Consider the following 27,294-nt stretch of genomic DNA (forward strand, 5'->3'; position numbering starts at 1 on the left):
CGCTAATACGCTCCAGCCTGGGTCAGAGAATGAGACCACGTCTCAAAGAAAAAGAAATAAAAACAAAATCATAGCTCTTTGTAAGCACTGACTGCATACCAGGCACTGTGTTCAGGTTTCACGTACATTGCTCCATTTTATCACCCTAGTAGTCTATGAGGAAGGTACCATAATGACTCCCACCTTACAGAGAGGAACGCAGAGACAAACAGGTGAGAAGATGTCCCATGAGTCACAGAGGCAGGACCTCGAGGGTCCTGGATTCAAACCACAGCAACTCTTCTGCACAACCAACCAAGGAACAGACCGGCTTCGAGGGGCGAAAGGCAAGGTGAGAGGCTGCTCCTAAACGCCACGCTCAGAAACAATGCTGCAAAGGGACAGCTCAGAAGCCAAAGAAAGCTGAGAAAAGGAGTCCAAGAGGCCCTGTGGTTAGGTCAGGGCACCCGCTGGGCCTCTGAACATTAATCCTGTTTAGAGACACAGCATGTGGCATTCATTTTCCCACTGCAGTCCTGAAAAGATCCGGAGAAAGGCTAAAGTCTCCTGGCCCCAACACAGCAGGAGGCAAGCACAGCTAGCAGGGGCATGGGGTGAGAGGAAGGCGGCTAGAGTCAGCATTGCGTGGGTGGTGACGAGCCCTGGCATGCTGCACCCCACCCTGCCCCCTAACTCAGCAGAGCTAAGAATGAAGCCCAGTAACATCACAGGGGCAATTTCCAGGCTTATCCCTAACACCCAGGAAGGCAGGGGCACGGCCGTCCTTGCTCCATCCAGGCAGGTACCACAAATCCTCACGTTCAAGACGCAGAACTGAACACAGTTACATGCGAAACTAAGTCTCCTTTTTTTTTTTTTTTTGAGACAGTCTTGCTCTGTCTCCTTGGCTGGAGTGCAATGGTGTAATTATAGCTCATTACAGCTTTGAACTCCCAGGCTCAAGTGATCCTCCTGCCTCAGCCTCTCAAGTAGCTGGGACTAGAGGTGCACACCACCAACCCTGGTTAATTTTTGTATTTTTTTTTTCAGAGATGGGGTCTTGCTATGTTGCCCAGTCTGCTCCCACCTCGGGCTCCCAAAGTGCTGGGATCACAAGGATGAGCCACTGTGGCCAGCCCTAAGGATCCTGTCTTAACAGGGCTTCAATGCTGTTAAGCACTGAAAAGAAAGCAGAGGTCAGGCTGCCCATCACACTACCCAAATGTCAGCAGCAAGCATCTTGTTCCAACCTGCTTTCACCCCAACTCTCCCAAGCACCACGAGGCCTCTCATGGGAGGCCCATCCTATGAAGCTGACACTCGTCCTCGTTTCCTCCATCTAGCCCTGGCTATCTTTGCAAGGTTGCTCCCCAGCCACTTCCTCTCCTCTTATCAGACTCTCATGCTTCACCAGATAAATCTCTTAGTCATGTTCCAGGGTCTTGTGAGGGGTCAGGCATGTGCTGGGCATAGGGACATGTCTGGGGACATTGCAGTAACAGGACAGACAGCATTCATCCATTTACGGAGCATGGTTCCTAGGGCTGAGGGCCCAGCAGCGAACGGTGGGGACCAAAGGCCGGCCCTCCTGGAGCTGACAGCCTAAAGAGAAGAGACAGATGGTTTAGAAGGGAGAGGATATGAAGACATGTGTGATGAAAAGGACTCAGAGAAGAGGGCAGGCCTTGCTGAGGACGGGTATTTAAACAGAGGATTGAGCCAGGCACAGTGGCTCACGCCTATAATCCCAGCACTTTGGGAGGCCAAGACAAGTGGATCACTTGAGGCCAGGAGTTCAAGGCCAGCCTGGCCAACATAGCGAAACCCTGTCTCTACTAAAAATACAAAAAATTAGCCGGGTGGGGTAGTGCACGCCTGTAATCTCAGCTACTCAGGAGGCTGAGGCACAAGAATCCCTTGAACCCGGGTGGTGGAGGCTGCAGTGAGCCGAGATCATACCACTGCACTCCAGCCTGGGCAACAGAGCAAGACTCCGTCTCAATTAAAAATAAACAAACAAATACAGGATAGAAGGAAACAAGGGAGCAAACCAAATGGCCATCTGGACAAAGGGCACACCAAGCAGAGAAAACAGCCAGTGCAAAGGTCCTGAGGTCAGACCAGGCCTGGCATTTCTGAGAAACCACAGAGAGGCCAACAGGTCTCAAGAGTAACACACATGAAGACAGGGAGGAAGGCAGAAGGCAGGGAGGAGACAGTGCGGGACACACAGGCCATCGGAGGGATTTTGATTTTCACTCGGAGTGACCTGAAAAGCATGGAGTTGATGTGCCGTGATCTATGTTTTAACACCATGGTTCTCAAGTGGGGGCAAGTTCGTCCCTCAGGGGACATGTGACAACATTTGGAAACACCCTGGGTTATCACAACTTGGGAAGAGGGTAGTGCTGTTGGCACTTTGTGGACAGAGGCCAGGGATACTGCTTAAAGGCCACAATGCACAGGACAGCCCCCAGGACGGGAAATATTTGGCCCCAAATGTCAACAGTGTCAAAGCTAAGCAGCCACGTTTGAACAGAATCCCTCCCTGACCAAGTTTCTAGTCCACATCCCTAATGCACCCCTCGTCAAGGCAGATGGGGCTTCAGCTCCTCACCCTGTAATACTAGGCCAGCAACTAAACCTCAGTTTCCACATCTGTGAAATGGGAATACTGACATTATGCAAATAAGCACTTCATTAAACATAAGCCAGAGCACATAGTAGGTGCTCAATAAATTCTACTATTAAAACTCCAGATCCACTTCTTGCTATATCCCTCCACATTCTCTCTTTTTCCGAGACAGGGTCTCATTCCGTTGCCCAGACTAGACTGCAGTGCCATGATCTCGGCTCACTGCAACCTCCACCTTCTGGGCCGGTCTTGGACTCCTGACCCCGGGTGATCCTCCTGCCTCAGCCTCCTGAGTAGCTGGGACTACAGACACACACTATCATACCCAGCTAATTTTTCTATTTTTAGGAGAGATGGGGTTTCACCATGTTGTCCAGGCTGGTCTCAAACTCCTGAGTTCAAGTGATTCACCTGCCTTGGCTTCAGGATTACAGGTTAGCCACTGCACCTGGCCTCCTTCCACATTCTCTAGCCTAACCAAATGATTCACTGTGTCATTCAACAAAGATGTACTGAGCCCCCACTATGTGCCTGGAACTAAGCTGCACAGGTGCTGTACACAGAACAGCCTCTAAAGATGCCTACATCCCCATCTCCAGAACTAAAAGGACTCGGCAGGTATAATTAAGGACTTTAGAATGGGGAGAATGTCCCAGATCAGCGGTCCCCACACTTTTTGGCACCAGGGATGGATTTAGTGGAAGACAATTTTGCCAGGGATGGAGGCAGGTGGCTTTCAGGATGAAACTGTTCCACCTCAGATCATCAGGCATTAGATTCTCATAAGGAGCACACAGCCTAAGTCCCCCGCATGCACAGTTCACAATAGGGTTCAAGTTCCTATGAGAATCCAATGCAGCCACTGATCTGACAGGAGGTGGAACTCAGGTGGGAATGCTGGCTCGACCGCCACTCAGTTCCTGCTGCATGGCTCAGTTCCTAACAGGCCACGGACCGCTCGCTACTGGTTCATGACCCAGGAGTTGGGGACCCCTGTCCTAGATGATCTAGGTAGGCCCAATGTGAGAGGGGCGAGAGGACGGTGGGACTATCTGAGTCAGAAAAGTAGATTTGAGGCCGGGCGTGGTGGCTCACGCCTATAATCCCAGTACTTTGGGAGGCTGAGGCGGGTAGATTACCCGGGGTCAGGAGTTCAAGACCAGCCTGTCCAACACGGTAAAACCCCGTCTCTACTAAAAATACAAAAATTAGCCGGGCGTGGTGGTGTGCACCTATAATCCCAGCTACTCGGGAAGCTGAGGCAGGAGAATCACTTGAACCTGGGAGGCAGAGACTGCAGTGAGCTGAGATCACACCATTGCATTCCAGCCTCAGGGACAGAGTGAGATTCTGAGTCAGAAAAAAAAAAGTAAAGGAGATTTGACAATACAAGCAGGGGTGGAGGGACACAAAGCCACGAGTTGAGGAATGCAGGTGGCCTCTAGATGCTGGACAGGGCCAGGCCATGGATTGTCCCTGGGAGCTTCCGGAAGGAACACGAACCATGCATTTTGGACTTCTGACCCCCGAGAACTAGAATGATATGTGTTGTTTTCAGTCACCAAGTTTACGGCAATACCAGCAATAAGAAACCAATAGAGACTGGGCACAGTGGCTCACACCTGTAATCCCAGCACTTTGCGAGCCCAAAGCAGGAGGATCATCTGAGGTCAGGAGGATCACCTGAGGTCAGGAGTTCAAGACCAGCCTGACCAACATGAAGAAACCCCGTCTCTAGTAAAAATATAAAAATTACTTGGGCATGGTGGCACACACCCGTAGTCCCAGCTACTTGGGAGGCTGGGGCAGGAGAATCACTTGAACCCAGGAGGCGGAGGTTGCAGTGAGCTGAGATGGTGCCACTGCACTCCAGCCTGGGCAATAAAAGCAAAACTGAGTCTCAAAAGAAAAAAAAAACAAGAAAAAGAAACCAACAGAGCAGGCAATAAAAATAGAGCTGGTGGGGAAACAAGGGTATCGAGGCATGAACACGCGTCACCTTGCTGAGTGATGCTTGTTCACGCCTCAATACCCTTGCCATGCTCCTGCCTTGACATTAGACTGAGCCCAACAGCACCTCCAGTGAAGCCCCAGGTTCTGCCCTCCCAGGGCATTTCTAACGCCTTTCTGAAATACCCGCTACAACCACAGTGGAGCTGCTTAGGAAAATGCTTTAGAATGGCAGTAGCTGGTGATGATGGAATACAGGAATTTATTTTTTAAATAGGCAATATATGACTCTTTTTGTTTTTAAGACAGGGTCTCACACTGTCACCCAGGCTGGAGTGCACTGGTGTGATCATGGCTCACTGCAGCCTCTACCTACCAGGCTCAAGCAATCCTCCCACCTCAACCTTCCGGGCAGCTGGGACCACAGGTGTATGCCACCATGCCCGGCCAATTTTTGTAGAACAGGGGTTTCTCCACGTTGCCCAGGCTGGTCTCGAACTCCTGAGCTCAGGCAATCCTCCCACCTTCGCCTGCCAAAGTGCTGGGATTACAGGTGTGACCCACACCGCACCTGGCCATGACTCAATTTTTAAAAAATATATGTGTGTGTATGTATGCAGGTGTGTGCATATGTTTATATAATACATATGCAGGCCGTGCATGGTGGCTCACGTCTTTAATCCCAGCATTTTGGGAGGCCAAGGCAGGCAGATCACGAGGGCAGGGGTTCAAGACCAGCCCGGCCAACATGGTGAAACCCCATCTCTACTAAAGATACAAAAAATTAGCCAGGCGTGGTGGCGCGCCCCTAAGAGCCCAGCTACTCGGGAGGCTGAGGCAGGAGAATTGCTTGAACCCGGGAAGCGGAGGACGCAGTGAGCCAAGATTGTGCCATTGCACTCCAGCCTGGTGACAGGGCGAGACTCCATCTCAAAAAAAAAAAAAAAAAAGTAAATACACATATATCAAGGTAAACAGTAAAAAGTTACTCTGGGCCGGGCGCGGTGGCTCAAACCTGTAATCCCAACACTTTGGGAGGCCGAGACGGGCGGATCACGAGGTCAGGAAATCGAGACCATCCTGGCTAACACAGTGAAACCCCGTCTCTACTAAAAAATACAAAAAACTAGCCAAGCGAGGTGGCGGGCGCCTGTAGTCCCGGCTACTGGGGAGGCTGAGGCAGGAGAATGGCGTAAACCCGGGAGGCGGAGCTTGCAGTGAGCCGAGATCCGGCCACTGCACTCCAGCCTGGGCGACACAGCGAGACTCCCCCTCAAAAAAAAAAAAAAAAAAAGTTACTCTGCCCAAATGTAACCACCTCTTTTAGTTTCTCATGTATCCCTCTGGAATTCCTTAGGAATACAAGCAAATATAACCATGTAATTCTTACTTGTATGCTTTTTTACAGAGGTATCATAGCAAATACACCAAGTGGATCTTCACGTTTTCACTTAAAAACTGGACCTTGGAGGCTGCCGCACATCTGTGCACAAAGGGCTTCCTCATCTTACTTCCTTCTGCAGGCATCCCACCCCACCACAGACTGGGTGGAACCCACTGTATTCCCCCAGCTCCTACCGCCTGCCACTTGGGAGGCTGCCCATCTTTTGCTAAACAATGACACAATGAGTTCCCTTAGAAACTGCTCCTTAAGCTAAAGAAAACATGAAAAGCCTGACCCGCACAACAATCGGGCTTTGCTTAATGGCTCATAAGCCTTGAGGAGGCAGAAACAAGGGAAAAGGCTCAAGTTACTTTTGATGACCTCAAGACACACAGTGAGAAACAGTAGTAACAAATGCAGACCCAGGCAGACCTAAGGGAATTTAGTCTTTAAAATATCACTAAAGGCCAGGCGCGGTGGCTTGTACCTGTAATCCCAGCACTTTGGGAGGCTGAGGCGGGCGGATCACTTGAGGTCAGAAGTTACGAGACCAGCCTGGCCAACATGATGAAACCCGACTCCACTAAAAATACCAAAATTAGCCAAGCATGGTAGTGGGTACCTGTAGTCCCAGCTACCCGGGAAGCGGAGGCAGGAGGATTGCTTGAACCTGGGAAGTCAACGCTCAGTGAGCCATGATCATGCCACTGCTCTCCAGCCAGAGCAAGACTCTGTCTCAAAACCAAAAAATAAAAATAAAAAAAGTGTAGTGTACCATTAGAAGACATGTGATTTGCTCAGTTCATTCCACACCTGAGAGATACTTATTTGCATGACCTGGGTGAAAACCCCAGCTTCCAAACAGGTTTCATGACTCCCTTCCCAACTGCAGCCAGGGTATAGCTCCAAAATACAGCCCCAATCCCATCTCACTGTGCTGAAAACTATTCCGAGCCAGAGCTCTCTGGATGGATCACAATCTCCACAACTGCAGCCTGTGGGTCCAGCCCCAGCTCACTGTTCCAGGGACCCCTTCATGACTCAGGGCCTTTGCAGAGTGGGTTCCCTCTACCTGGAGTCTTTCTCCCCATCACTGCCCTGACACACAATGTAGGGGCATCCTTCAGCTCTCAGTTGAAACATTCCTTCTGGAGGGAGGCCCACCTATCTCCCCACCCCTTTCTCAAACACGCCAGATCCCCCATTTAACAACTTCATGGTACTCTGTACTGTGCCTGCTAAGTACTCATCAGATTTTTTCATTAAATATTTCTCAGATGTTATTTTATGTTGTATATGTTACTTTACACATTATATGACATTTGCCACGAACATACTATATAATATCCAATAGACCATGTACAGTTATGACTAGATGAACCATGTGAATTGCCATTTGTAAAGGTCATGAGTTGGCGAACCACAGCCTGTGGGCCAAATTTAGCCTGCTGTCTGCTTTTGTACAGCACACAGGCTAAGAATGGATTTCTTTCCTTTTTTTTTTTTTTTTTTTTTTTTGGTCAGCATCTCACTCTGTTGCCCAGGCTGGAGTGCACTGGTGTGATCATAGCTGACTGTAGCCTCAACCTCCTGGACTTAAGCGATTCTCCCATCTCAGCCTCATGAGTAGCTGGGATACAGGCATGAGCTACCAAGCCTGGCTTTTTTTTTTTTTTTTGTAGAGACAGTGATATGGCTTGGCTGTGTCCCCACCCAAATCTCATCTTGAACTGTAGTTCCCATAATCCTCACATGTCGTGGGAGAAACCCAGTGGGAGGTAATTGAATCATGGGGGTGGTTACCTCCATGCTGTTCTTGTGACAGTGAGTTCTCATGAGATCTGATTTTGCTCAACACTTCTCAGCAAAAGAAGTGCTTTTGCTCAGCACTTCTCCTTCCTGCCACCATGTGAAGAAGGACATGTTTGCTTTCCTTTCCACTGTGAGTGTAAGTTTCCTGAGGTCTCCCCAGCCCTGTGGAATTGTAAGTCAATTAAACCTCTTTCCTTTATAAACTACCTAGAGTTGGGCAGTTCTTTATAGCAGCACTGAGAACAGACTAATACAAACAGAGTCTCACTTTGTTGCTGAGGCTGATCTCAAACTCCTGGGCTCAAGCAATCCTCCCACCTTGGCCTCTCAAAGTGCTGAGATTACAGGCATAAGCCACCATGACTGGCCAATTTTTATATACATATTATAAGGAAGACTATTTGCCCCTGGGCCTGCGAGACCTAAAGTATGTATTACCCAATCTTCACAGAAAAAGCATGCCAACCTCTGCTCAAAGTCAAAAATTGTTGAAGGCTGGCATCTTTCTATGTCTCCATCAGATGTTTATTTTATATGTTATTTTTTCGATGTCTCGCTCTCCCTAGACTGTTTCTTTAGGGCAGTGAATGCACTGGTGCTGTCCCTCAAAATATCACTCCCCACTCGCTGTGCAGAATTCCTGGGGTGTGGCAAGCACTCAGGAAGTACCTATAGAATCTATGAATGGACATCAGAACGAGTCTCAGCAAAATGTCAATTCAGTGTAGCTAGCATTTGTGATCACAATGCCAGGCACACACCACACCAGGTCTTAAATAAAAATAGGCCGGGCGCGGTGGCTCAAGCCTGTAATCCCAGCACTTTGGGAGGCCGAGACGGGCGGATCACGAGGTCAGGAGATCGAGACCATCCTGGCTAACACGGTGAAACCCCGTCTTTACTAAAAAATACAAAAAACTAGCCAGGCGAGGTGGCAGGCGCCTGTAGTCCCAGCTACTCGGGAGGCTGAGCCAGAAGAATGGCGTAAACCCGGGAGGCGGAGCTTGCAGTGAGCTGAGATCCGGCCACTGCACTCCAGCCTGGGCCACAGAGCGAGACTCCATCTCAAAAAAAAATAAATAAATAAAAATAAAAATAAAAATAAATAAGTAGGGTCATAAAAATATCTAATGTTGACTATAGTCACTTTGAATATTGAATACAGTCACTCTGGAAGGCCAAGAGGCCAAGATGGGAGGAAGACCAAGAAGGCTTGAGGCCAGGAGTTCAAGACCAGCCAGGGCAACATAGTGAGACCCCATCTCTAAAAAATAAAATCTAAGAAGGACCGAGGTACTAAGATTTGCCTACCTGGAGACTGGAGGCATGCACAATTCTGAATATACTAAACTGAGTGGCACACTTTATAGGTGCATCATATGGTATGTGAGTTACATCTTAACAAAGCTGTTTATTAAAAAAAAAAAGAGAGAGAGAGAATTAGCCCCAGGGTCATTTTGGCTATATGCAAATCTTTGCCTTGCACATGCTGCCTTTAACACTCTCCTCAAAAGAATTAATAAATACACTTAGGCCTCACTTTATCATCTCAGGAAGAGTGTACCTCATCTAGACTACTTTGCATTTGTGGAAAAAAAAATTTTTTTTTTTTTTTTTTTTTTTTTTTTTGACATGGAGTCTCGCTCTGTCTCCAGGCTGGAATGCAGTGGCGCAATCTCAACTCACTGCAACGTCCGCCTCCCGGGTTCAAGTGATTCTTCTGCCTCAGCCTCCCAAGTAGCTGGGACTACAAGCGAGCACCACCACGCCCAGCCAATTTTTGTATTTTTAGTAGAGATGGGGTTTCACCATGTTGTCCAGGATGGTCTCAATCTGTCGACCTCATGATCCGCCTGCCTCGGCCTCCCAAAGTGCTGGGACTACAGGTGTGAGCCAACACGCCTGGCCAAAAAAAAAACTTAAATGTATGTCTTTTCCTGTTGCTATTAATATGTTGCTTGTTGCCTTAATAAATCCAAGGTTTCTCACCCTCAACACTACTGATGTTTTAGGCTGGATAAGTCTGTCCTGTGTATCATAGGATGTTTATAGCATTCCTGACCCCAACCCAATAGACAGCAACTGCACCCCCACCCCAAACTGTGACAACGAAAATGTCTCTAGACATCACTGAACATCCTCCGAGAGACAGATCACTCCCCATTGAGATCCACTGCCTTAACATTCTTTTCTGTGTGGTCCCACTGCTGCCACCAGTATTTAGTGACTCTGAAGACCCAACCACCAGCCTACCCATTCTTTTAAAAAATTTACTGAGTTTTGGTTGCATCAGGATTTGAACCAGAAACAACCACATTTAAATCCTGCCCTCAAAAAGCTTAGACTCTTGAATATAACGTAGGTACATAAATGGACATTATGAAAGATTTTAAAAGCACAAAGTACCATCAAAGAGATACACATAAGAGGCAAAAGATATCCAGAAATGGCCGGGCACGGTGGCTCAAGCCTGTAATCCCAGCACTTTGGGAGGCCGAGACGGGCGGATCACGAGGTCAGGAGATCGAGACCATCCTGGCTAACACGGTGAAACCCCGTCTCTACTAAAAAATACAAAAAACTAGCCGGGCGCGGTGGCGGGCGCCTGTAGTCCCAACTACTCGGGAGGCTGAGGCAGGAGAATGGCGTGAACCCGGGAGGCGGAGCTTGCAGTGAGCTGAGGTCCGGCCACTGCACTCCAGCCTGGGCAGCAGAGCGAGACTCCGTCTCAAAAAAAAAAAAAAAAAAAAAAAAAAAAGATATCCAGAAAAGAGTTTCACAAAGCAAAAAGGAAAACTCAGTTTCCCCATTCATACAGCAAGGACAATACCTGTTTTTTGTTGTTGTTGTTGTTGTTGTTGTATGTTTGTTTTTGAGATGGGGTTTCACTCTGTCACCCAGGCTGGAAAGCAGTGGTGTGCAATCATAGCTCACTGCAGCCTCAATCTCCTGAGCTCAGGAGAGCCTCCCATCTCACCCTCCAAAGTTAGAACCACAGGTGCATGCCACCAAATCCAGCTAAATTTTTTTTTTAAGAGATGTGGTCTGGCCATGTTCCCCAGGCTGGTCTCAAGCTCCTGGCCTCAAGCAATCTTCCCTCCTTGGCCTCCCAAAGTGCTGGGATTACAGGCATGAGCACCATGTGCAACCAATACCTGCTTTTCATCAGAGACATTGTGAAGATGAAAATTTATATATTAAATATTTCATTTTCACCCATTTAAAATGGGCAGTATTTTTTCCATTTTGCTGAGGAAGAGACTAAGGCACAGAAAAGTAAAGCAACTTGCCCAAAGTTGTACAGCCCGTAAAAAGAAGAAAATTTCAACACAGACAGGCTAGCTCGCTGTTGCATGTACTGCCTCCTTAATATGGATAAAATCATTCATGTGACAACAGATGGGTGCCCCGTGACCACCCTACTCCTGGAAGTCGTTATTTCCACTCGAGAGGTCAAAGCAGGCTTCTTGAAGTGACTAAAATCTACGAAGGGTTGGCTGGGCACAGTGGCTCACACCTGTAATCCCAGCACTTTCGAAGGCCAAGATGGGAGGATCACTTGAGACCAGGAGTTCAGGACCAGCCTAGGCAACACAGACCTCCATCTCAAATGGCCAAGGTGCTAAGATTTGCCAACATGGAGTCAGGAGGGAACCTCACTCCAAGAGGGACATACACAGAAGACAGTCACAAGCTTAGGGGGTACAAGCTGGCCACGGTGGCTCATGCCTATAATCCCGGTATTTTGGGAGACCGAGGAAGGAGGATCACTTGGGTCCAGGAGTTCCAGAACAGACTGGGCAACATAGTGAGACCCCATCTCTCTTAAAAATAAAAATAAATCATAAAAAATGGGACAAAGAGCCAGAAGAGGACCAGATGGCCAATACAGCTGGGAAGACAGGCCAGAGCCAGGATGAGTTAAGTGAAGGAAAATGAAACTTCACTTAGGATTCAAACCAGGAAAATGCTGCATCACCCAGACGTTGCAAAAGCTCCCAGAAGTTGTGAAACTCAGAGAGAAATTTTCTGGCTTAATCTTTTCTTGAATATAGCTAAGAACAAGAAACTGGAAAAACCACTGTCATCTTCAAACACTCCCTCGGAGACACCCCAGTCTCCACCACTCCCTCTCCCCTAACCCCAGAGCCTCCCATCTCAAGGAGTGTCCTGGCTCACCCATCTCCCTGTGCTATGCCAAACTGAAACCCTCACTCCCCATCCTGGCCAGCCAGCATCACAACACAGATGGCCCAGGGGCAGGCAGGGTCGAAGGGACTGACCATGACATGGTAGTCAAGGGCATGGGCTCTGGGGCAGCAGATCTGGGCTCAAGTCCTGGTCCTACTATTTCCAGGCTGTGTGGTCTGGGGGAAGTCACCCAACCTCTCTGGCTTCCAGTTCCTGTGTGCCAAATTAAAAGAATAACACCCATCTCTCATGGCTATTGCACACAATGTTGGGAAGACAGAGGACTCGTTAGGGGTTGAGTTTGCTGCAGTTACTTCTCCCACAGTATTATCACTACTAAGACCATTGTCATCATCACTGTTAGAGTAAACAGCTCATAAAGCCACATGCCAAAATGCTGAAGCCCCCCTAGTAGACGGACTAATCCTCCAGCCTCCAAGATGAGCCAAAGTCATCTGGCACAGCCTGTTGGAAAAGACTCCTCTCTGGCACCCCCCAGGGTATTTATGGGGCAAGATGGAGCATGGGGTACTGGCCAGGCCCTGGAGCCAGACAGCCTGGGTTTCAGTCCAGTCCTGTCATTTACTAGCTGGGTGAATTCACCTCTCTCTGCCTCCTTTCCCCACCCATAAGGTGGAAACAATCACAGTCCCTGCTTCACAGGGAGCTTGTCATGATTAAATTATTATTAGCACTTAAAAGGCATTAACAACAGTCCCTGGCACTTCGGAAGTGCCAAGGAAACATTAATGATCCACCTTTTCTCTGTTGAGTTTTCTTTTTCTTTTTCTTTTGGAGACAGAGTTTTGCTCTTGTTGCCCAGGCTGGAGTGCAGTAGTGCAATCTCGGCTCACTGCAATGTCTGCCTCCCGGGTTCAAGCAATTCTCCTGCCTCAGCCTCCCAAGTAGCTGGGATCACAGGCATGTGCCATCACTATGCCCGATTGATTTTATATTTTAGTAGAGACGGGATTTCACCATGTTGGCCAGGCTGGTCTCGAACTCCTGATCTCAGGTGATCCGCCCACCTCGGCCTCCCAAAGTGCTGGGATAACAGGCGTGAGCCACCACGCCTGGCCTCTGTTGAGTTCTAAATGTGTCTTTCTCTACTACCTGTCATTTCCCCCAAAGCAAGACCATGTCCATTTAATTCTCCTGATGCATATAGGACACGCTTATTAAATACTCATTCAACAAATAAAAGGTGGCCAGGTGCAGTGGCTCACCCCTATAATCCCAGTACCTTGGGAGGCTGAGGTGGGTGGATCACCTGAGGTTGGGAGTTCCAGACCAGTTTGACCAACATGGGAGAAACCCCCGTCTGTAATAAAAATACAAAATTAGCCGGGCGTGGTGGCACATGCCTGTAATCCCAGCTACTTGGGAGGCTGAGGAAGGAAAACCACTTGAACCCAGGAGGCAGAGGTTGCTATGAGCCAAGATCCTGCCATTGCACTCCAGCCTGGGCAACAAGCAAAACTCAGTCTCAAAAAAAAGAAAAAAACACACACACACACACAAAACACAAATAAAAGGTGATGAATCTGAAAAGCAACCCAGAATTTAGGCAGAGAAAAGCCTAACCATGCATACCCCACTTTCACCCAGCAATCCAACTTTACAGACAGGAGTCCAATGGAAATAACTCCAGCAAGAAAAGGAACAACGTGTACAAGCTGGGCCATTTCACAAGAGCAAAAAACCAGGAGAACTCCCAAGCACTTAAGAGCCAAGCAAACTGGGGCAGGTGATCCGATTAAAAAATGACCCAGCTGTCACAATACAAACTGCATGATCTCCTGCACCCCAGGAGAGGCCACCCCTAAAGGTGGTAGGTAGCATTGGCCATGGGGCTTACATTCTGGGGCAAGGATTTTTAAACCATGAGTAAAAGCAGAACAAGAAATACAGCAGGCAACATCTCTGACTGCCTAAGAGCTGTGCTTAAGGGTGAGGGGAGGCTGGACATGGTGGCTCATACCTGTCATCCCAGCACTTTGGGAAGCCAAGGCGGGGGGATCACTTGAGGTCAGGAGTTCGAGACCAACCTGGCCAACATGGTGAAACCCTGTCTCTATTAAAAATGCAAAAATTAGCTGGGCATGGTGGCAAACAACTTGTAATCCCAGTGACTTGGAGGCTGAGATGGGAGGATCACTTGAACCCGGGAGACAGAGGCTGCAGTGAATCGAGATCATGCCACTGCACTCCAGCCTGGGCGACAGAGTGAGACTCTGTATCAAACACAGAAAGACAGACAGACAGACAGACAGAAAGAAACTAGAAGCTATTATTATACTGCATTGATTCTAAGACTCTGTTTCTTCCTATTTTGCTATCTTTGATACTTGTCTGCGTCTCTCAATTAGCACATCCTATAAACGCTGCTGGCTACTTTTTATATCCTAACATCTTCTGAAATCAGGATGCAAGTCACAAATGCTGGCCTCTAGGATTCCATGAAATGCAGTATGTCCACATCAACAGCCTGGTCTCTCTAACTGAATGATTAAGGGATGGTGAGAGGCTTTTTTCTAAGTTTCCAGAATTAAGAAGGAAAAATAAAAAATTCCCTTACTTTTTAGCCACACCAACTCAAGGAAACAGGCAGTCATCACACCCCCCCACTCCCCACTCCCACTCTGTAATAGCTCAATTAACTTTAATGGGGGGTGAGCATCATGGTCAAGCTACCAGACCAGGCCAGCTCAGGCAAACCTGCCAGCAGCCTGATCGCTGATAATGGCCACCTACCAGCTGCCTTCTTGTCTCCACAAGGCCCATGCCTAGGCCATGTTTGTTTTTGCCAAACCAAGGCAGACAGGAGAAAATAAAAAATAAAATCTCCCAGTTGCCAAAGCACAGCCCTTTCCAAAGCACATGGTCACCAAGAGGCCCTGATTTCTGCCAGGTCCCAGGAATACTCTCTGCAAGGCACAGTGCTCTTTTAGAAGCACTCACATAGGATTTGCCTGGCAAGAGGGCTATCATTTCAACCACTTCAGCTTTAGGGTCAATGAGCCGCGTCCTCACCAGTCTCTGTAAGGGACATATCTTGATATCTCGAATTTGCATGCACATTCTTTTTTTTTTTTTTTTTTTTTTTGGGGGGGGGACAGGGTCTCACTCTGTTGCCCAAGCTGGAATACAGTGGTGCAATCGTGGCTCACTGCAGCCTCAACCTCCCAGGCCCAAGTGATCATCCCACCTCTACCTCCTCAGTAGCTGTGACAACAGGCATGCACCATCAAACCTAGCTAATTTTTTAAAAAAATTTTTGTAGAGATGGGGTCTTGCTACGTTGCCCAAGCTGGTTTCAAACTCCTGGGCTCAAGCCATTCTCCAGCCTTGACCTCCCAAAGTGCTAGAATTACAAGCATGAGTCAACATGCCCAGCCCACATGACACGAACATTTTAAACTGCATCACAGGATTGCTGGAGATCTGATAGTAACTGTGAGAACGGACCTTGAAAACCACCAAGCAGGCCACAGTGTTGCTGATAGTCACCCAGGAGAAAACACAATCACAATGGACATATTGCAGTATTACCATAACATGGCTTGTATATAACTCCTGGCAGCAGGTGGACTGCGTCCATGCCAGGGTTTCTCAACTGCAGTACTACTGACATTTGGGTCCAGAGGATTTTTCACTGTGGGAGCCCATCCTGTATTGTAGGATGTTTAGCACATACCTGGCCTCTGCCACTAGACTCTAGGCAGGCACTCCCTGCCCCATCACGACAGCCAACAATGTTTCCAGACACTGCCAAATGTCCCCTGGAGACAAAATCATCCAGAGTTAAGAACCACTGATATAGGCGATTTAAAGAATATATTTTCTTCTTAGTGCTATATTTGCATTAATAGCTATTAAGTAAGCACATAAAATGACCAACCTGTGACTTCAAATACATTCTAAAGTGATACGAAACTTCCTTTTGCGATAACTTTGTTAAGGCTTAAAAAGTGAATTGATTGAAAGAAAAACATTAGCTGAGTGTGGTGGCTCATGCCTGTCATCTCAGCACTTTGGGAGGCTGAGGTGGGCAGATGGCTTGAGCTCACGAGTTCAAAAGCAGCCTGGGCAACAGGGTGAGACCCCATCTCTACAAATAATACAAAAATTAGCCAGGTGTGGTGGTGCATGCAGTAGTCCTAGCTACTCTGGAGGCTAAGGTGGGAGGATGGCTTCAGCCTAGGAAGTAGAGATTACAGTGAGCTGAGATCACGCCACCACACTCTAGCCTGGGCAACAGAGCCAGCCAGATCTTGTCTCAAAAAAAAAAAAAAAAAGTTAAGTAAATAAGTACATGTTGGACAATAGTGCCTGGCTTACTCAAAAGTTTCTCTGTTACTGTTTCCTCCTAGAGAAGCATAAAACAAAATTATAGTTTTTCCCGCCTCCCTTGCAGCTAGAAATGGTCCTGTAATCTAGTTCCAGCCAAGGAGACATGAGCAGAAGTCTGCAGTGTGGACAGAGAAGCCTTTGGGGAAGGCTTTGACTTTCCTGAATAGAAAGGAACCCATGAGGCTGGTGCGACCTTTCCCTCTTCCTACCTTGAACCCAGATATATTGGTTAGGGCTGTAGCAGCCGTTTAGGGGCCTTGAGGAAAAGACAATGAAAACAGCAGAGATGTCAGTCCTAAGGGCTCTGCATCACTAATCCAATGCCAGCAACTCCAAGAGGTACTGGAATTCCTGACATGTAAAAAATAAACAAATAAATACCTTTCTGCTTAGGCTGCTGAAGTTGGGCTGTTTCTTGAAGCCAAATGCAGTCCTAACAGATACAAGGTAAGAGATAGATGTCAAAATCCTGAAGACTAGACTCAAACGACTGAGGTGCAAAACAGCTGGGGAAAGGGCAGGCTTTGAGTCAAACTGCTGGATTTGAATACCGTGTCCACCCCTTGCTAGCGATACGATCCTGGGCATGTTTAACTGTATCACAGTTTCCCCATCTAAAATAAAAAGTCATTATAGCACCCACCCAGCATGACTGTTTGCCTGAAACAAGGTATGCGCAGAGAGGGCTGGGCATACCACACAACACAGAGCAACCTCAATGCACGTTATTTTATTTATAAAATAAACTCTTGGAGGTTCCCTCTCTCAGCTTTGGAGCTCCCCCTCCTCTGTCTCTGTGCAGGGGACCTTCTTCCTTCTCCCTTCCTTCTTGCCTATTAAACTCTCCACTCCTTAAAACCACTCCATGTGTGTCTGTGTCATTTTATCTAAACCAGCATGAGGACCAAGAACCCTGGTATTCCTTCACTCATCAGAGCTGTATCATTTTGGTGTGTTGGCCAGGAAAGGAAATTCTTTCTTCAGACTGAAGCAATCAAACTCCAAATGGTGTTGTAAACTGAACCACACATGGACACACCATTCTTCTGAGGACCCTCAGATCCACCCCAGGAGGAGCCATAGCTGCTGTTCCCCATTCGACACCCCTTGTCACCAGGAAGTAGCCAGAAGAAGTCGTCGCCCAAAACCCCCTAACAGCAGTTAGTGTGGCATCTCCACAGGGGGTAATGTTGTAGGAGTCAAGAAATTATTTTGGGCAAATAGAGAGGAAAAAGGGGTCCTTGGGAAATTTTTAGTTTTTAAAGCATCTCCGGAAAAGTCTCTTGTAAAGCCCCGGCTCTTAGAGACAGGCCAGCAACCTTTGATATGCAAATACAAGCCATTAGAAACTGGTCCACCCAAACATGGCGATTCCCACAGCCTTCTTGCCCTTTCCCCACATGTTCCTGGCAACATGGCCGCCGCCACGCATCCCCAAGTGTGCAGAACATCATGGTACCCTGCATTTGCATATTAAAAGGCTAGGGTGGGAGGGCCAGCTTTTGCATGCACTACATGAAAGACATGCCGAGTCAAACCAATCCCCTGAGCCCTGTGCAAATCAGACACCGCCTCTTCCAGCCTCTATATATACCTAGCTGCTATCTATGGCAGCTGGGGTTCCCTCTCTCAGCTTTGGAGCCCCCCTCCCTCTGTCTCTCTACAGGGGAGCTTCTTCCTTCTCCCTTCTTTCTTGCCCCTTCTCGCCTATTAAACTCTCCACTCCTTTAAATAAACAAACAAACTCTTACCAACGTCACATAAGTAAGTTGGGGATACAGCAAAGACTGGAAGTGATTTAGTCATTGGTTCTTTCCAACACTTGAGAAGGAAGTTGTCTTCAGGGATTGAGTTGAAGGGCAGGTATAATGGCTCACACCTGTAATCCAAACACTTTGGGAGGCCGAGGCAGGAGGATGGCTTGAGCCCAGGGGTTTGAAACTAACCTGGGGCCGGGCGCGGTGGCTCAAGCCTGTAATCCCAGCACTTTGGGAGGCCGAGGCAGGGGGATCACGAGGTCAGGAGATCGAGACCATCCTGGCTAACATGGTGAAACCCTGTCTCTACTAAAAATACAAAAAACTAGCCGGGCGCGGTGGCGGGCGCCTGTAGTCCCAGCTACTCGGAGGCTGAGGCGGGAGAATGGCGTGAACCCGGGAGGCGGAGCTTGCAGTGAGCCGAGATCGCGCCACTGCACTCCAGCCTGGGTGACAGAGTGAGACTCCATCTCAAAAAAAAAAAAAGAAACCTGGACAACACACAGAGACCTAATCTGTACAAATTAAAATATATATATAATTTTAAAGAAATAATTGTGTTGTAAATATCCCTGTCTTAGAACTAATGCCTAAGCAAGGAGGAGGGAAAGGAAACCACCAAGGCTTCCCGCAGGATCCAAGTCCTACAGGCCCAATTCTCAGCCTCATTGTGTTCCTTTTCTCCCCACTACCCTTTGAGTTCCAGCCACAGTGGCCTTCCTCATTAGGCCGGTGCTTCTGCACATGCATTTCCCACTACCTAGAACATTCTTACCTTCTGCTTTTGCCTATGTAGCAGAAACTGCTAGCTGCACTCCAGTATCAACTCTCCCTCATCCCTGAGCAACAACATCTTCAGCTGGGTACATACTGCTTAGAAAGGAAACTACATTTCCCAGCCTCCTTTGCAGGCTAGAGATACCACATGACTAGGTACAAGCCAATGGGATGTGACAAGAGACACGGGCAACCTCCAGGTTGTGCCCTTACTCTGCTTTCCTACTGGCTGCCACATGGACATGGAGATACACCATCTTGATCCATGCAGATGAGGGCAGCAGAGCAACAAGATGGGAGGGGCCTGGGACCCTGATTATTTTGGGGACAGGGCTGCCACACCAGCTGGGATTTTTACATGAGAGAGAAATGAGCTTGTATCTTAAGCCACTTGGGGTCTTCGCCACACATAGCCAAACTTGTATCATCAAACGGGTTTCCCCACTTAAGAAATCTCCTTTTTTCTCTCCAACCAGATGAAACCCTGCTATTGCACTCACCGGGCACCATGCAGCTCCCCTTCATAGCACTTCCTGATGACTGTTCATTTATTTGGCCATTTCCCCAACAAGACTGGGGCTCAAGGAAGGCAGGGAACCATGCTCTGTACACAGCTGGATTCCCAGTATGGAGCCCAGGTAAGGGCTATGCCAGACCCTCAGAGACTGTCACCTGAATGGGACCAGCCAGGCCATGGGACCAATTCATGGGTACTGACCCTCGGAGATTCTACCTCCTGCAAAGAGCTCCTAAGAAGGTCTAAGACACCCACTCACCGAAGTCTTGCCTCGAATTTCACCAGGACCCACCTGTACACAGAGGTTAAAAAAAAGACTATGGGCTGGGAGCAGTGGCTCACGCCTGTAATCCCAGCACTTTGGGAACCCAAGGTGGGTGGATCACCTGAGGTCAGGAGTTCAAGACCAGCCTGGCCAACATGGCAAAACCCGTCTCTACTAAAAAGACAAAAATTAGCCAGGCGTGGTGGCACATGCCTGTAATCCCAGCTACTTGGGAGGCTGAGGCAGGAGAATTACCTGAACCCAGGTGAAGGAGGTTGCAGTGAGCCGAGATCATACCACTGCACTCCAGCCTGGGCAACAAGAGAGAAACTCTCTCTCAAAAAAAAAAAAAAAGAAAAGACTATGACCAGCTGCCTAAATAGGAAACAATTATCAGCAAATACTCAGATCCATGTTCATTTCATCTGCAATTACGTATCAATTAACAAAAATGCGTCATAATCAAGATGCACCAGTCCATGCAAACAAAAAAATAAAGACTATATGTCTTGTTTTTTCTGAGACAGAGTCTTGCTCTGTTGCCCAGGCTGGAGCGCAGTGGCATCATCTCGGCTCACTGGAACCTCCTGCTCCCAGGTTCAAGCAATCCTCATGCCTCCCTTCCCAGTAGCTGGGATTACAGGCAAGCGCCATCACAGTTAATTTTTGTATTTTTAGTAGATACGGAGTTTCACCATGTTGGACAGCCTGGCCTTGAACTGCTGACCTCAAGTGATCTGCCCACCTCAGCCTCTCAAAGTACTGAGATTACAGGTGTGAGCCACCACACCTGGCTGACTGTTTTCAATGCAAAAAAAAAAAAAAAGAAAAAAAATTAGCTGGGCATTGTGGTGAATACCTGTAGTCCCAGCTACTCCAGAGGCTAAGGTGGCAGGATTGCTTGAGCCTGAGAGGTCATGGCTGCAGTGGGCCATGATCATGCCCTGGCACTCCAGCCTGAGCAACAGAGGAAATCCGGTCTCAAATATATACGTTTTTGTAGAATCCCATTCTTGTTTTTAAAAAAATACCATATATTTATGGCTGGGCACGGTGGCTCAGATCTGTAATCCTAGCACTTTGGGAGGCTGAGGCAGGTGGATCACTTGAGGTCATGAGTTTGACACCAGCCTGGCCAAAATGGTAAAACCTCATCTCTACTAAAAATACAAAAATTAGTTGGACATAGTGGTGCATGCCTGTAGTCCTAGCTATTCGGCAGGTGGAGGCTGCAGTGAGCAGAGATCATGCCACTGCACACCAGCCTGGATAACAGAGCGAGACTCTGTCTCAAAAAAAAATTACCATAGCCGGGCGCGGTGGCTCATGCCTGTAATCCCAGCACTTTGGGAGGCTGAGGCGGGTGGATCATGAGGTCAGGAGATCGAGACCATCCTGGCTAACACGGTGAAACCCCGTCTCTACTGAAAACGCAAAAAAAAATTGGCCAGGTGTGGTGGCAGGCGCCTGTAGTCCCAACTACTCGGGAGGGTGAGGCAGGAGAATGGCGTGAACCCGGGAGGCAGAGCTTGCAATGAGCCGAGATCGCGCCACCGCACTCCAGCCTGGGCGACTGAGCAAGACTCCATCTCAAAAAAAAAAAAAAAAAATTACTATATATTTAGAATCTGTGGAGAAGAGAGGCTGAAAATTAAAAACATCAACCTGCCAATAAGATTGTCTCTAGAAGACGCCGGGCATGGTGGCTCACACCAGTAATCCCAGCACTTTGGGGGGCCGAGGTGGGCGGATCACCTGAGGTCAGGAATTCAAGATCAGTCTGGCTAACACGGCAAACCTTGTCTCTACTAAAAATACAAAAATTAGCCGGGCATGGTAGTGCATGGTACACACCTGTAATCCCAGCTACTCGGGAGGCTGAGGCAGGAGAATCACTTGAACTTGGGAGATGGAGGTTGCAGTGAGCCGAGATCGTGCCAATGCACTCCAGACTGGGCCACGGAGCAAGACTCTGTCTCAAAAAACATAATAAAAAAATTATTGCCGGGCGCGGTGGCTCACGCCTGTAATCCCAGCACTTTGGGAGGCCGAGGCGGGCGGATCACAAGGTCAGGAGATCGAGACCACGGTGAAATCCCATCTCTACTAAAAATACAAAAAATTAGCCGGGCGCAGTGGCAGGCGCCTGTAGTCCCAGCTACTCGGGAGGCTGAGGCAGGAGAATGGCGTGAACCCGGGAGGCGGAGCTTGCAGTGAGCCGAGATCGCGCCACTGCACTACAGCCTGGGCGACAGAGCGAGACTCCGTCTCAAAAAAAAAAAAAAAAAGAAAGAAAAAAAAAATCTCTAGAAGGGATTTTCATGTTTCACTCATTTCTGCACTGTTTTCATTCTATAGTGTACCCCTTATAACATCAGACACAGAGGAGAAAGAGTAGGATTAAAGAAATCCCTTTAAGTAATTCAATCTCTACCATGTTTATAGTAACAGAAAACCTGGAACTTCCGAAATATGTGTACGTCAGCGGTTCTCAGAGTTGTGATAGTCTGGCTTCACACATATGCTATGATTTAGGTAGTTAAACACGTGTTTTTGTGTTTTGGAGACAGTGTCATGCTGGTGCCGAGGCTGGAGTGCAGTGGTACAATCACAGCTCACTGCAGCCCAACCTCCCGGGATCAAGCAATCCTCCCACCTCCGCCTCCTGAGTAGCTGGGACTACAGGCATGTGCCATCATGCCCAGCTAATAATAATTATTATTATTATTTTGTAGGGATGGAGTCTTTCTGTTGCCCAGGCTGGACTCAAACTCCTGGGCTCAAATGATCCCCCCACCTCAGCATCACAAAGTGCTGGGATCAGACGACAGCAACAGTACCCAGTCCAAGTTTTCTTAATCCTAAACTACAAATAAAACTGCAGAATGAATCTCCCCACACATCAGTCCAATTTCAGAGCTGAAACCTGATATCCACCCCGTCCAAGAGACTCACCCAGACCCGGGTACCCTACAGACAGATGCTCTATAACAACAGGGTGAATTAACCTGAATCGGCTACACTGATTTTCAAACCTAGGCTCCCAAACTTGGCCTCTTCACCCGGCATACACCTCCCTGGCTTCCTTTGGAGCTACACCATCTCTTCACTCCAGCCTCCTCCACCCCATCCCCACGGCCCTTTGGAGAATGTAAAGGGTGTGACCCAGAGGTGAGGCTTTTCTCCAAACACTCCCCTACCAAGTATGCAGAGAACTGGACATAGGCCAGCTTTGTCCCAAGTACCAAGCATCAAACGGCTCACTCCACAGATCTCAGGGGATGGGGAATGAACGTTAAAGATGAAAGAGCTCTATTAAACCACTGCAGGCCAGGCACAGTGGTGCCCACCTGTAATCCCAGCACTTTGGAAGGCTGAGGCAGGAGAATTGCTTGAGGACAGAAGTTTAAGGCTGCAGTGAGCTATGTTCATGCCACTGCACTCCAGCCTGGGTGACAGGGCAAGACCTCATCTCTAAAAAAAATTTAAAATTAGCTGGGCATGTTGACCAAGCATCTATAATCCAAGATACTCAGGAGGCTGAGGCAGGAAGATCGCTTGAGGCCAGGAGTTCAAGGCTGCAGTGAGCCATGATCATACCACTGCACTCCAGCCTGAGCAACAGAATGAGACTCTGTCTCTTAAAAAAAAAAAAAAAAAAAAAAGAGAGAGAGAGAGAGAAAAGCAACTACAGTTGCAGCCCTCAGAGAGATCCTGATCTAACATGCAATCCTAGGTTAGTAAATTAGTGAAGCCTTATCAAAGGGCTCGCAGATAAGCCAACCTAATTATAACTACTGGGTTACCCATCCCAATGCCAGAGAGCTCCAACTTTCTTCCTGGCCATAGGTCTCCAGCCTTACCAGGCCAGGCTGATGGAGGAAGCAGAGAAGAGCCTGACTTTTCTTTTTTTTTTTTGAGATGAAGTCTCTCTCTATCACCCAGGCTGGAGTGCAGTGGCGCAATCTTAGTTCACTGCAACCTCCGCCTCCTGGGTTCAAGCAATTCTCCTTCCTCAGCCTCCCAAATACCTGGGATTACAGGCACCTGTCACTACGCCCAGCTAATTTTTGTATTTTTAGTAGAGACCGGGTTTCACCATGTTGGTCATGCTGGTCTCCAACTCCTGACCTCGTGATCTGCCCACCTCGGCCTTCCAAAGTGCTGGGATTACAGCCATGAGCCACCGCGCCTGGCTGTGCCTGACATTAACATGCACCACTGTCCACTCTGAATAATAACCACAGCAGAGAGTAACCTTAGACCCTGCTAGAATGGTGAGCTGGGCCAGCCCACTTTTAGAAAATAAGACAATGGCTAGAGTGAAGCCATTTCACATGTTATTCATTCCACTCCTGAGATCATTATCTAAGGAAATAAGTCAATACGCACTCTACCCGTGTGGTATTCAGGACAGTGTTTTCTTTAAAAGAAAAATAAAAAAGACCAGGCGTGGTGGCTCTCGCCTGCGATCCCAGCACTTTGGGAGGCCAAGGAGGTGGACAGATCACCTGAGGTCAGGAGTTGGAGACCAGCCTGGCCAACAGGGTGAAACCCCATCTCTACTGAAAATACAAAAATTAACCAGGCATCACAGTACACATGTGTAATCCCAGCTACTCCAGTGGCTGAGGCAGGAGAATCACCTGAACCCAGGAGCAGAGGTGACAGGGAGCCAAGACTGTGCAATACACTCCAGCCTGGGTGATAGTATGAGATGCTATCTCAAAAAAATAAAAAAGGGAGCAAGTGGCTGGGTGTGGTGGCTCATCCCTGTAATCCCAGCACTTTGGGAGGCCGAGGTGGGCAGATCATGAGGTCAGGAGATTGAGACCATCCTGGCTAACACAGTGAAACCCTGTCTCTACTAAAAACACAAAAAAATTAGCTGGGCATGGTGGCGGGCACCCGTAGTCCCAGCTACTTGGGAGGCTGAGGCAGGAGAATGGCGTGAACCCGGGAGGTAGAGCCTGCAGTGAGCCGAGGTCGCACCACTGCACTCCAGCCTGGGTGACAGAGCGAGACTCCGTCTCAAAAATAATAAGAAAAGGGAGCAAGAAAACACAGCAACCCAAATGTCAAACCAGAGATAATAATTATGTAAGTATAGCCCACCAACACAGGGAACTATTGATTGGACATTATAGGTTTAATTAAAAAGGTTATGTGGGTACATGGGAAAATTCTTATTAGAGTAAATAAAAACACAGGAGACAAAATAGTATGCAAGCTACAAATGTAACCTTGCAAAACTACATACTAGCAAGAACAAGACTCAAATGTTAACATGCCAATAGGAAAACAATGGCCCATAACAAAATATTTATAAAATACACATGTTGGACAAAGAGGAAAGGTCCCACAATAACAAGAGCCCCAACAAACTAATGAGAAAAGGACAAACTAGTCCAGGCATACCCAAAAAGGACACAGAAAGACACACTGAAAATACACAAATTGCTGGAAAATATGTTGCAGGATGCATAGCTTCTAACTGTAATTGAAATGCAGATGAAAATAGTTTTTAGCTATCAAATTAACACACTTTGATCCCAGCACTTTGGGAGGCCAAGGCCAGAGGATCGATTCAGGCCAGGGGTTCAAAACCAGCCTGGGTAACATAGGGAGATCCTGTCTCTACAAAAAATAAATTTAAAAATTAAAAAAAAAAAAAAAAAAAAAAAAACTAGCAGAGTAATGATTACAACATAATCCATTTTGATCTAAATAAGTTATTTAAATTTATAAATATTTATATGATTTCAAAGAGAGAATACAAGAATACATTGGTTATTGGTTAGCCTGACAGATTACTGATATGTATCCCCACCTAAATCCCATCTTGAATTGTAATCCCAATTGGAATGCCCACATATTAAGGGAAGGGACATCATGGGAGGTGATCAGATCACGGGGACGACTCCCCCATGCTGTTCTCCTGACCCTTGCTATGCTTTAGCAAAGAGACTGGCAGCATTTTGACCCTGCCCTAGAGATCTGTGGAACTTTGAACTTGAAAGAGATGATTTAGGGCATCCAGTGGAAGAAATTACTAAGCAGCAAAGCATTCAAGAGGAAGCAGAGCATAAAAGTGTGGAAACTGGCCGGGCGCAGTGGCTCATGCCTGTAACCCCAGCACTTTCGGAGTCTGAGGCGGGCAGATCACTTGAGGTCAGGAAGTCGAGACCAGTCTAGCCAACATGGTCAAATCCCGTCTCTACAAAAATACAATAATTAGCCAGGCATGATGGAGGGTGCCTGTAATCCCAGCTACTCTGGAGGCTGAGGCAGGAGAATTGCTTGAACCCAGGAGGCAGAGGTTGCAATCAGCCGAGATCAAGCCATTGCACTCCAGCCTGGACAACACAGCGAGACTCCATCTCAAAAAAAAAAAAAAAGTGGAAATTTGCAGTCTGACAATGTGAAAAGAAAAACCCATTTTCTGAAGAGAAATTCAAGCTGCAGAAATTTGCAAAAGTAACAAGGAGCCCAATTCCAAAACAATGGGGAAGATGTCTCCAGGGCTTATCAGAAATCTTCACAGCAGCCCCTCCCATCACACGCCTAGGAGGGAAAAATGGTTTCCTGGGCTGGGCCCAGGCCCCCCCTACCATGTGTGCAGCCTTAGGACTTGGCACCCAGCCACTCCAGCCATGGCTAAGGGGCCAAGGTGTAGCTCAGGTTGTGCCTTCAGAGGGTGCAAGCCCCAAGCCTTGGCAGCTTTCATGTGGTATTGAGCCTGTGGGTGCAAAGAAGTTAAGATCTGAGGTTTGGAAACCTCCGCCTAGATTTCAGAGGATGGATGCAAACACCTGGATGTCCAGCCAGAAGTTTGCTGCAGGGGTGGAACCCTTATGGAGAACTTCTGCTAATGCAGTAAAGAAGGGAAATGTGGGGTCAGAGCCCCCACACAGAGTCCCCACTGGGGTACTGCCTAGTGGAGCTGTGAGAAGAGGGTACCATCCAGAACCCAGCATGGCAGATCCACCTACAGCTACACCGTGTGCCCGGAAAGGATGCAGACACTCAATGCCAACCTGTGAAAGCAGCCAGGCAGGGGGCTATACCCTGCAAAGCCACAGGGGCAGAGCTGGCCAAGGCCGTGGAAGCCCACCTCTTCCATCAGTGTGACCTGGATGTGAGACATGGAGTCAAAGGAGATAATCACGGAACTTTAAAGTTTTATGACTGCCCTGTCGGATTCCAGACTTGCATGGGGCCTGCAGCCCCTTTGTTTTGGGCAATTTCTCCCATTCAAATGGGTGTATTTACCCAATGCCTGCACCCCCACTGTATCTGGGAACTAACAAACTTCTTTTGATTTTACAGGCTCATAGGTGGAAGAGACTAGATGTTGTCTCAGATGAGATTCTGGACGTAGACTTTTGGGTTAATGCTGAAATGAGTTAAGACTTTGGGGAACTGTTGGGAAGGCGTAATTGTGTTTTGAAATATGAGAAAGATGAGATTTGGGAGGGGTCAGGGGCAGAATGATATGGTATGGCTCTGTGTCCCCACACAAATCTCATCTTGAATTGTAATCTCAATTGTAATCCCCACATGTTGGGGGAGGGACCTCATGGGAGGTGATTAGATCATGTGGGCAGTTCCCCCATGCTGTTCTCCTTGTAGTGAGTCCTCAAAAGATCTGATGGTTTTATACCGGGCCTTTCT

General features: G+C 47.9%; 2 protein-coding genes and 1 long non-coding RNA gene across 3 annotated transcripts in view; 1 reads left to right on the plus strand and 2 right to left on the minus strand.

The window, feature by feature from the left end:
- The window catches only part of CEP20 (centrosomal protein 20), a 345,441-nt gene that overhangs the window by 226,118 nt on the left and 92,029 nt on the right, over positions 1–27,294 (plus strand). The window lies entirely within an intron of this gene.
- Positions 1–27,294, minus strand: part of ABCC1 (ATP binding cassette subfamily C member 1) — a 197,366-nt gene that overhangs the window by 156,980 nt on the left and 13,092 nt on the right. The gene's annotated exons all lie outside the window — the stretch shown is intronic.
- On the minus strand, positions 12,900–25,295 carry LOC126944550 (uncharacterized). Its single transcript, XR_007722098.1, has 2 exons — positions 18,553–25,295; positions 12,900–18,250 (listed from the first exon to the last, which is right to left on the minus strand). It is a non-coding gene; the product is annotated as an uncharacterized LOC126944550 (long non-coding RNA).

Source organism: Macaca thibetana, chromosome 20 (genome assembly GCF_024542745.1).
Source record: "Macaca thibetana thibetana isolate TM-01 chromosome 20, ASM2454274v1, whole genome shotgun sequence".
Classification (NCBI taxonomy): Eukaryota; Metazoa; Chordata; class Mammalia; order Primates; family Cercopithecidae; genus Macaca; species Macaca thibetana.